Genomic DNA, 9,345 nt, shown 5'->3' on the forward strand with positions numbered 1-9,345 from the left:
CTAAACAGTTCAAGAACAAATTAAGTGTTGGCATATCTTGTCAGTGTTTGTGCTCCCAAACATAAAACAACAGTAATCTTTTAAGGACAAATATTGCTACAGTAACTGTAAGCATTTCAATTCTCTTCTAGAAACATAGTGTTAAACAGAAATAAGTACAAAATTAAAGTGAGTGGGTGAAAGTGAATTAAGTAGGAATTCTAATAGGAAATAGGCATGAGGTTCACATTCTAAGCACTATTTAGAGAGAGAAGTTGACTATTTGTAGGCCAGATAGAAGAAATTGCGAGGAACATTCAGAAGAGCAAACTGAGACAGAAGAACAGATTAGTGAGTTGCAATTTCCCACCATTGGCAGGGTCACTTCTAAGGATACGCTACTGCTCCTCATAACCTGCAGTATGTTTTCTCTATTTGTAGCAGAAAGCCCAAATATGATGTTGGACATCACTTGCTTATTTTCCATCGTGGAAAAAAGCAGGCTGATGCAACCACAAATGGGAAAGAGTGATCCGATAGTCTGTTTTTAAAGGAAATTTTTCTCTGAAACTATTGTCATCAACTCAAAATAGCTGTTATATCTCCCCTGGTTCATCATGTGTTTGTGACAGTTTTTTTTTTTTAGGAAGTGGTATCCATTTGCACAATCTTTTTGTGGGGTAAAATTCCTTGAACATTTTGAAAGCAGGTTTTGGTAGCTGGGTGGAAAGTGAGGCAGAGCAGTGCTTCACTTGGCTGCTTGTACTGCAAATTTAACTCAAAATGAATGTGTACCTTCATGCTTTATGGCTAACACGTTACTAGACTTGCAAGGATTCAATACAAGTGACTTCATTGAATAAGTGTGAAATCCTGACCTAGATTCTGACTGGCAAATGACACTGGGAAGGGTGAAATTAAAAGTAGGTAAGTGGAATTTACCCAACTCTGCTTTTTGGCTCCTTTTTCTCTCACAATAGAAAATAAAGGGAATTGCTGTACTTTATGCACTTCTGAGAATGAAAGTAGAGTAATCCCTAGATAAAGTCTAATTGCAGAACAGTGCAGTATTAAAGGAAGGGAACTGACTATTCAAGTGATTTGTATTTTAAGGTTCCAAGCAGAAGGAGTGAGAATGTTTTATATTCAAAGAATTGGTTAGTGCTTGTTACAGGGAATCTGGCAATGCTGTTTTACATCTGTGAGTTCATGAGTGAATTCTGTTCCAAAAAACAGGAACTTAAGTAAGTTTTCACCAAAATGGACTTTTTTCTAACCTTACACTGTATAAAATTGTTTTTTTTTTTCTTTCTTTCTTTTTCTTTTTTTAAAGATTCCATTAATCCGGTTTCTAAAAACTGTCAGAAATCAAAGTGCTACTGTAACATGACAAAGGAAAACTTTTGGCCACATTTCTAATATATAGACAAAGGATCTAGTGGAAAGCTTGCAAGGAAGGCCATTCTAGTGATTCAGTCCAGTTTTGCATTCTCAGAATTATTACATACTTTGGATAAGGTTAAGATAAACATTCAGTCATTTGGGTTGTTATTCCAGTTGAAACTCAAAGTATTTGTGTTTTTTCGTCAGCAGATCTGTTCTTGAAATTTCCAACCCTATTAATTACAGCCAATTTTTTTGTTTTTCATAGCACTTGATATAATGAGATATAATCCCAGTGTGGGTACTTGTGAAGAGTAATTGTACATTTGCAAGATACTGCAAGATTTATAGCAGCATCTTCTATTACTTTGCTATGTGAATAACTCTGTCTTACTGAGAGGTAAATTGGCACAATCACACAGTATGGCAAAGTTTTGCAAAGTATGTTATCTCCCATAAAAGCTAGGAAATTATTGCCTGTCAGTTTTGTGTGTTTATTACTGAATATTCTGCAAGGCTGTATTTCAAATTTGTTTGTGAACATGAACAAATCCAGACTAAACAGGATACAGTTAGAGATGAAGTATTATGTTTGCTGAATTATCAGCATAGAGGTCATAGAGGCAATTTCTCTAGACAGGAAAATGAATTATAGGTGCCAAGGGCTAAGAAGTTAGAAATAAATGTAATAGTATAACCTGCATTTCAAGAGGAAAATTGGTTGCACCTTTCTGTAAATATGAGAAGTTTTCCTCTCCATTTCCACTTATATCTTTGCCAGAAGTTGAGGCTTTGTGCATCTATCAGGAACCAAATATGCTTATAAAAGTTTTTCACTCATCTCCCTGTTAACAAGTCAGCTTCCAAAGTCGTTTAGTAATCTTTTCCTAAATACTCTCCACCACATACTCCCATCACTGTAGCAGCTACTGTCTTGCACTCATTGTGTTCAGAAGAATTTGTCAGCCATTTAATGCATTCTAAAACTTAGTAGGAGTAGAGAGATTTGTTCTCATTGTCATTTAAACCCTATGAAATACTTGATGAACCCAGAAAAAGAATGCAACAAAGCTACTGGGTAGATTGTAAGCAGTGCTGGGGGAAGCCAGCAACCTCTAAATAGAAGCAAAGTTTAAAGGTATATACAGTACTGTAATTTAATGAGACAGAAGCAACTGCTCAGTTATTCACAGCGTTTCACAGCCAAGCTAGATTACATGAAAAAAGGAATATATGATTTTATCTGCAGTTTGTCTGTGTCTTTGTTTTTCTTTGTTATTGGTACTCCGTGACAAAGTAATACTCTGGATTCAGTAGCTGGACACTAGTTACATATTTAACACTGTCATGGTTTTGTGTGATTTTTGGTTTTCGGTATTCCACATCATAACATCATGTAGTGCACTGGGAGTTAAAGTTTTGATACTCCAATTTGTGTCCCTGTACATCACAGAAGTCATGGGATCTGACCCTTCCTGGTGGGGCGGTCTCTTACTGCCTTGCAGTGGGTTCTGGAAGGTGATTTCCCGTACCAAGTTTTTCAAGTTTGACTCAGTCTCAGGAAATCTCTCTCTCTCCTATTTTATTTATTAGTCCAATATCATAATTAGTAAAATAAGTTTTTCTCTGTAGATCGTTGCAGCTATTTTTTTTTCCTTCCTTGAGCCCAGTTCCCATTTCCCTATCCCTTTTCCCCTTTTTCTTCCCATTTTGTGGGGCCAGGGGGAGCCCAGGGACCTACAACTCCCCTGTCACGGGCATAGATTGATCTAGTTAGCTCCGTGACAAGCAATACTCTTGTTCTGTCTGCTTCAGAAAGCCCAATGGGATAAGAAAAGGCTTGTTGCATTGCACACCTCATTGCTTCCTTTGTATGGAGCACAACTCTTTTCCCACCACTTCTTGCCACCTGGTTGGGTGCACACCTCAAGGACGTGGCCTGTACACTGAAGTCACTGCTGCAGGAAGGATCTGTTGCTGTTTTCCTGCCACTTCCATTCAGAGGTGCCATTGTACTTGGAGGTATTTTGAAATATTTACACACAACCTGCTTCTGAGGAAAAAGAAGTCATCTGGAAGGATGAAAAAAAACTAGTGCACTCTCTGATATGACTGTAAATAACTGCACTTAAAATGAAATCAAAGCCTCTGTCGTGGAACAAGTGTGCTAACTTTGGGGAGAGGATGGAATTTTTTTATGGCAGACTTATCACTGGTTTCCTCAACGAACCAAGATAAACGGAGTAAACTCTTTCATGTGGTTGCTGTGATTAAAGCAAGGTCCTCAAGTTGGCAGCCTATCATCGAAGGTTTCAAAGTGGAAACGGGAGCTGGCTTTTTTCTTTCTTTCAGAGAATCCCCCTGCTATTTTTGCATAGTCTATCTTGGAGACTGGCATATGCTGGAGTACATGCTGCCTTTAAGCTTGGAAATCTCATGGCGGTAATCAGGAGTGCACTGGTCCTTATGGCAGGCATCAGATGGGCTACTGCCAGGTCTTTGAACTACAAAAATAAATAGAAAATAGAACTGTATTGTATTGGCAAAGCCTGAGGCCTGGTTGTCTGTCTTGGAGCATGCTCTGGTGAGAGTGTTTAACTTGGATTTTGTCCATCACATGTGGTAGCTGCAGAAGTAGAAGAACAGAGCAATGTTAGATGGTGCATTTAAATAGTGTGCTGGCTTAGCAGTCTTCAGTAAAATGTTACACCCATTTTCTCCCTTAGGGTGCTGAACTCTACCATCTTTGCTGAGCAACTCTGTAAGTAGGTGGGTTTATCTGTCAGTGCAGCTTGATCCTTGGTGCTACAGTAAACCTGTGTGAGCGTGCACCCACTGGATAAAGGGCTCCATACATGTATTTATAATCCATAGCCAGGACTAGGGTAAGACTTGGCTATGCCATTTCATTGCTGATTTTGACAGCTCTGAGTATGGGATGGACTGGGTGAACTGCTGTGCCCCGGAGGACTTTGGATACAGAGGACAGGAGGTCTTGGTTTTGGTTGAATTATGTCCTCTCCGCTCTCCTTATCTTTCTTCTTTTCTTCTCTACTCTATACTAATTATCTACAATATTTAGATGATAACTGTCAGTCTATGAGGCATCAGGCTGGTTGGTGGCTTGCTGCTGAAACATTCTGGCATACTTCCTTCTTTTTCCATATGTACTCCTTCAGAACATTCTGATAAAAAAGATCAGAATAACTTTTAACAGAAAGAATCTGTGCCTTTTGATGTTTCTACTGTATCAAATAATACTTCTCAAACAAGAAAGCTTTTAATTCATTTTCTCAAAAAAATTTTTAACTGCTTCTAGAGTTTTTAATCTGCAGATGTAATATCCATTGCTACTGTTTTGACTTGCATGCTATATATATAAATCTAAATTCATTACCCTGAGAATCCTAAAGCAGTGGTTTCGTCTGGTTGTATTCATGCCTGATGTGTCCTTCACATATCTAGGTGTTTAAAGTTGGTTGAGCTAATTTCTTTTGGCTTATATATATTTCAAGTGCTTTCACAAACATTTTTCCCCACCTGTATATTCTTTAACTGGTCAGTCCTCTGCCTCAGCTGTTCAGAGGCTGTTGTCCAAGTAGCTTATAATTAATTATACTGACCTTCACAGAAAGAATAATTATGGAGTACTCACTGTGCTAAAGTAAAAGAAGCTAAAATCATATAGTGTGATCATGTACAATATCGTTGTGCAGCATCTTTGGTAAAAAGAAGTAGATGACATAAGTTTGAAAATCTTGTCTTTATTAAGAAAGGATAAAATTGCATTATTTCATTTTGAGCAGAAGGATATTGTGTGCAATCATTGGATTTACAATAGATAGAAGTGATGAAAGAAAGCTGAGCTGCAATAATAGCATCCACTCTGTTCATATTCCAGGGTGAAAGAATTTTTAGAGTAAATTTGAAGAAAATTTAATTGAATGCTTCAAAGCTTGCCTGATTTTTACTAAAAGCAAAACTATAAATATATTATTTACTACAGTACAAATCACAAGCCCATATCCCACAGATTCTGCCTAGATTTTCTTAGTAATACGTGTAGTATATAATTTAAGAACCCACAATAGACATCCTGAAACTCATAAGAGACTTGCTAGTTCAAAGACTGCTGCAGAGCCAGTATGCATGCTTTGTTGTTTCATGTTTTTCAAGTTTATGCAATGAAAATTAATAACTGTGAATAAATTAACTTACTAATAAATCTTCAAAGCATCTTTACTTTCCTGATTTTAATTATCTAATTGATAATTGTGCAGATCAAAGGTCCCTTTGGTACTGATCTAGTTTCAACAAATTAATGCTAGACCCAGATACACGTCTGTGTGTGAAAGAACCAAAGTGTTGTGTAAAATTGGACACAATAAGATTTTCATTACATTTTAAATCTTTTTCCCAAATCATAGTAACAGCAGTGTAGCTAAAACATTTATGATTAAACATAATCTATTCTGTTAGATACCTAATATTTTTTTATTCCTCAAGAAGTTTACCATTTGTGATTTTCTAATAAAGTGTAATTAGACAACTTGAGTGAGAAATTAAATCCTGTTACCATAATTTGGGATTAGCATGTGTTCTATACATAAGATGCATTTCTGAAATTTTACTATTTCTATTGAGATTGTAGCTTCCTTAAGCAGGCCTTTAAAAGCTCAGCTACAGCAAATAGATGGTGAAGTTGAAATAATTGTTTGTTAGGGCTAGGAAAACGATACAGATGAAGCATTTAAAAAAACCTGTTAGACATCATGGATTTGTAAATGTTGAGACTGTAAGAACACTTAATCTAATGTGCCATAGAAGATAACACTAAGACATGCACACAAACCCATTAACTTCCTCTCCAAAAATATTATTTATACAACTCAAGTTGGAGGAATCTCTGTATCGAGGGAACATTGCAGACAAATATGTTAGGATGGAGGTCAAAGCTCTTCTCTTTCTTCCTTGACCAAGCTGTTTTTTTTTCTGTGACACCATATTTCAGCAGCAGTGCAGAGGACTCTGCAGTAGAGATTCACATCCCAAGCAAGACAAAATTTTGCCGTAATTGTATTAGTCCACCTTTTTTTGTCTCCATGTTTTCCAAATGGCCTTGTTGTCTTCCAAGCAAAATTACTGGTGTGGATACCTAAAAGCCTTTAATGGCCTCTGGCCAGTCTGATATTTGCTCCTGGGACTTTGTCCAACAAATTTTTAATTTCCTTTTCTCCTCCCCCATTTTTCACTGTTCTTAATGATAATAATAGTTCTAGAATTTTCCCATCCATCCAAAATTACAGAACCTAGACATTGGGATTCATATCTCTTCTTGCTATTTCTGAAGTACTTCAAGATGTACAAGGTGGTCTGAGACATCCCTTTAAAAGGATGTCTAGTGTAGCACCTTGTCTTACAATCTAAATTAAAAGTAACTAGGAGCAGAAATAATGTAGTACAGCATATAAAAAACCTGTCAGCTCAGTTTATCTAGGATTGTTAATGGTGTAGCTAAAGGGAGGAGAAAGAAAATGTTAGAGATAGGAAGGGGAATGATGTGAATTACTAGAGTACAAAGCAGGCTTAGATCATGAAAGAGCGAAACACCAGGCCAAAGTAACTAGATGATGTAAGCATAAGGCAGGAAAGTTAGTCAGCACTTATCTTCACTTATAAATAACACTTCTGAACATTTCTTCTCATCCTCATTTAGAGACAAATATTCTACTTTAATCCAGACCTACTCTGAACATCAGAGTCTCACCCTAGATTGAGCTAATGACAATGCAACATATGACAATTCAGCATACAAGTTTTCAGTTCAGACTACACCAGGTGCCAGTACTCCATGATTACACTTTCTGAGAAATAATAAGACAAATAATTATCTTGATTTCAGGAGGAGAGAGAACCTAGTAGCTTTCTGTGTTTGGAAGATAGTAGCATTTATTTGAGGAGGATTGATTTAGGATGTCACTTTCAAAGCAGCTACTAATAAAAATCTTAGTTGCAATTATTGTCCTTTATTCTGGAAAGGACAAGCTAGAGAAGCTTTCTTGCTTTTTCCTGTTGGTGTTTAATTTTTACTATTTCATGTGTGATTTAAAAAAGAAGAGTTATTTACAAGCTAATGGATTTATTCCATTTCTTTTTTAAATGAAGCATGCAACTTGAACTGTGTGCCTCATGGTCTTATTTTTCTTCTCTGCTAATGTTCAGTTTGATTGATTGAATGTGTATGGTATTATGGCCTTTTATCTTTTATATGACTATCACCTGCAGGCAGTTGCATCTGAGCTCCTGATCCCTGACCACAGCATCTCCTAAACCTCTATGAAGCATCAAAAAGATTTAACAAAAGGCCAAAGAAATGAATAGTTTTTTGTTGTTGTTAAAGGATCTTAGTTGACTGTTCAGGTTATCACTGCACTCATAAAAGAAAAATGCGTTTATTGAGTTTTGTCTAGGCTCTTAGGCCGGTGCTCCTTATACAGTAATAAATGTCCTCTGCATCAGACCACCAGGGTAGGCTTTCAATTGGAAATCATTGGTTCCAGCAACTCTCTCCTGTTTGATAATCTCAGTTTAGCTGTAGTCATTTTCTTCATTTTGTTTATATCCAGCAGCACATACTGTACCATTGTGTTTTTCAAGCTGAACTTGACATGAACTCAGAGGTGATATCCTGCTTCTTTAAAGTGGAATTCTGTTTGAAATGGTAAAATTCTAATAAATGTGAATTTTTAACTTTGTTTAGGCTTTCAAAGCTAATTTTATTTATTTATTTATTTATTTATTAAGATTTCCTGAATTCTTCAGTCAATAAAAAATGAAATGCAAGTGCAATCAATGTTATGACTTGCTAGACACTATAATGTTGAGCTTGTTTGGTTAGCCATCTCTTGTCTTTGTGCCACTCAACAAGCTCAAGTTGAAGTGATGCCCTGATGATCAAAAATATCTGAAAATGATGTAATCAAAACAGTGTTTAATTATCTCATGTCAGATGTGTCCATCTGTAAGCTCAGAAATGTTTTTGTAGCTCAACTTCAAGAGCAATTCAGCAATGACTTGCCTCCTTCTTGCAGCTGTTCTCTAACATGACTATTCTGCTGTCTTATGGATCAAAATCAATACAACTGCAGCTTTTTGAAATGCCTGGATGACGTGTCTTGTATGAAAATTTTTCACCTTCATGATTAATATTTTGAAGCTTAGTGATTAGAAAGTGTAGACGATTTGGGATGAGTATTGAAAATAATAGCTAGAACTGCCTATCCTACTTCTGCATTATAAGTTTCCTGTCTAATTCTTTTGTGAAGTTTATTGTGCTGTTTTGATCTACATCATTGCCCAGATTGCTTTACATCAAAATATTTGGCCTTGAAATGCACAGCTCTGCATGTCTGGCAGCTCTGGCAGCTCTGCCACCTGTGGAGTAGGTCAGCATTGAATTTTGTGTTAGTTGGGTCGCCACTTGATCCCCTGGTTCTGCTGGTGCTGCCTTGCTTCCTAATCCAAGCCCATTTTGAGAAATATCATTTTTAGAAGTATGGATATCCCGCAGATGGTGGTACTATAGGGAAAATTCTATACTAATGAAAAATACGCTTTTAAAATACTTTCCCATTGTATTTAATGTTGGAATGTTCAGTGCTGAGTATAAATGAAAATAGATATATTATTCTTCCCCTAATCCTTCCATATATTACAAGATTCTCTTGCTTTTTCCACTTGTTCTTGGATTGTGTTTATAAAACTGTCCTAGCAATATACTACAACAAAACCCTCTCCAGCTGACAATAATCTTTTTCTCAATATTTTTTGAGATTTTCTCTGATAATACTGAACTTTGTCAAGAACATAACGGGATTGCACTGGTAATATTTCGTTCTTCATTTACTGAAAGAAATAAAAAGAAAGGGGGCCAAACAATTGCTTTATCTAGTGTACTGAAAATATTTATTTGTAGATTAGAGA

The sequence above is a fragment of the Lagopus leucura genome, unplaced genomic scaffold (genome assembly GCF_019238085.1).
Source record: "Lagopus leucura isolate 7727_CA_CO unplaced genomic scaffold, USGS_WTPT01 Super-Scaffold_100004, whole genome shotgun sequence".
NCBI lineage: Eukaryota > Metazoa > Chordata > Aves > Galliformes > Phasianidae > Lagopus > Lagopus leucura.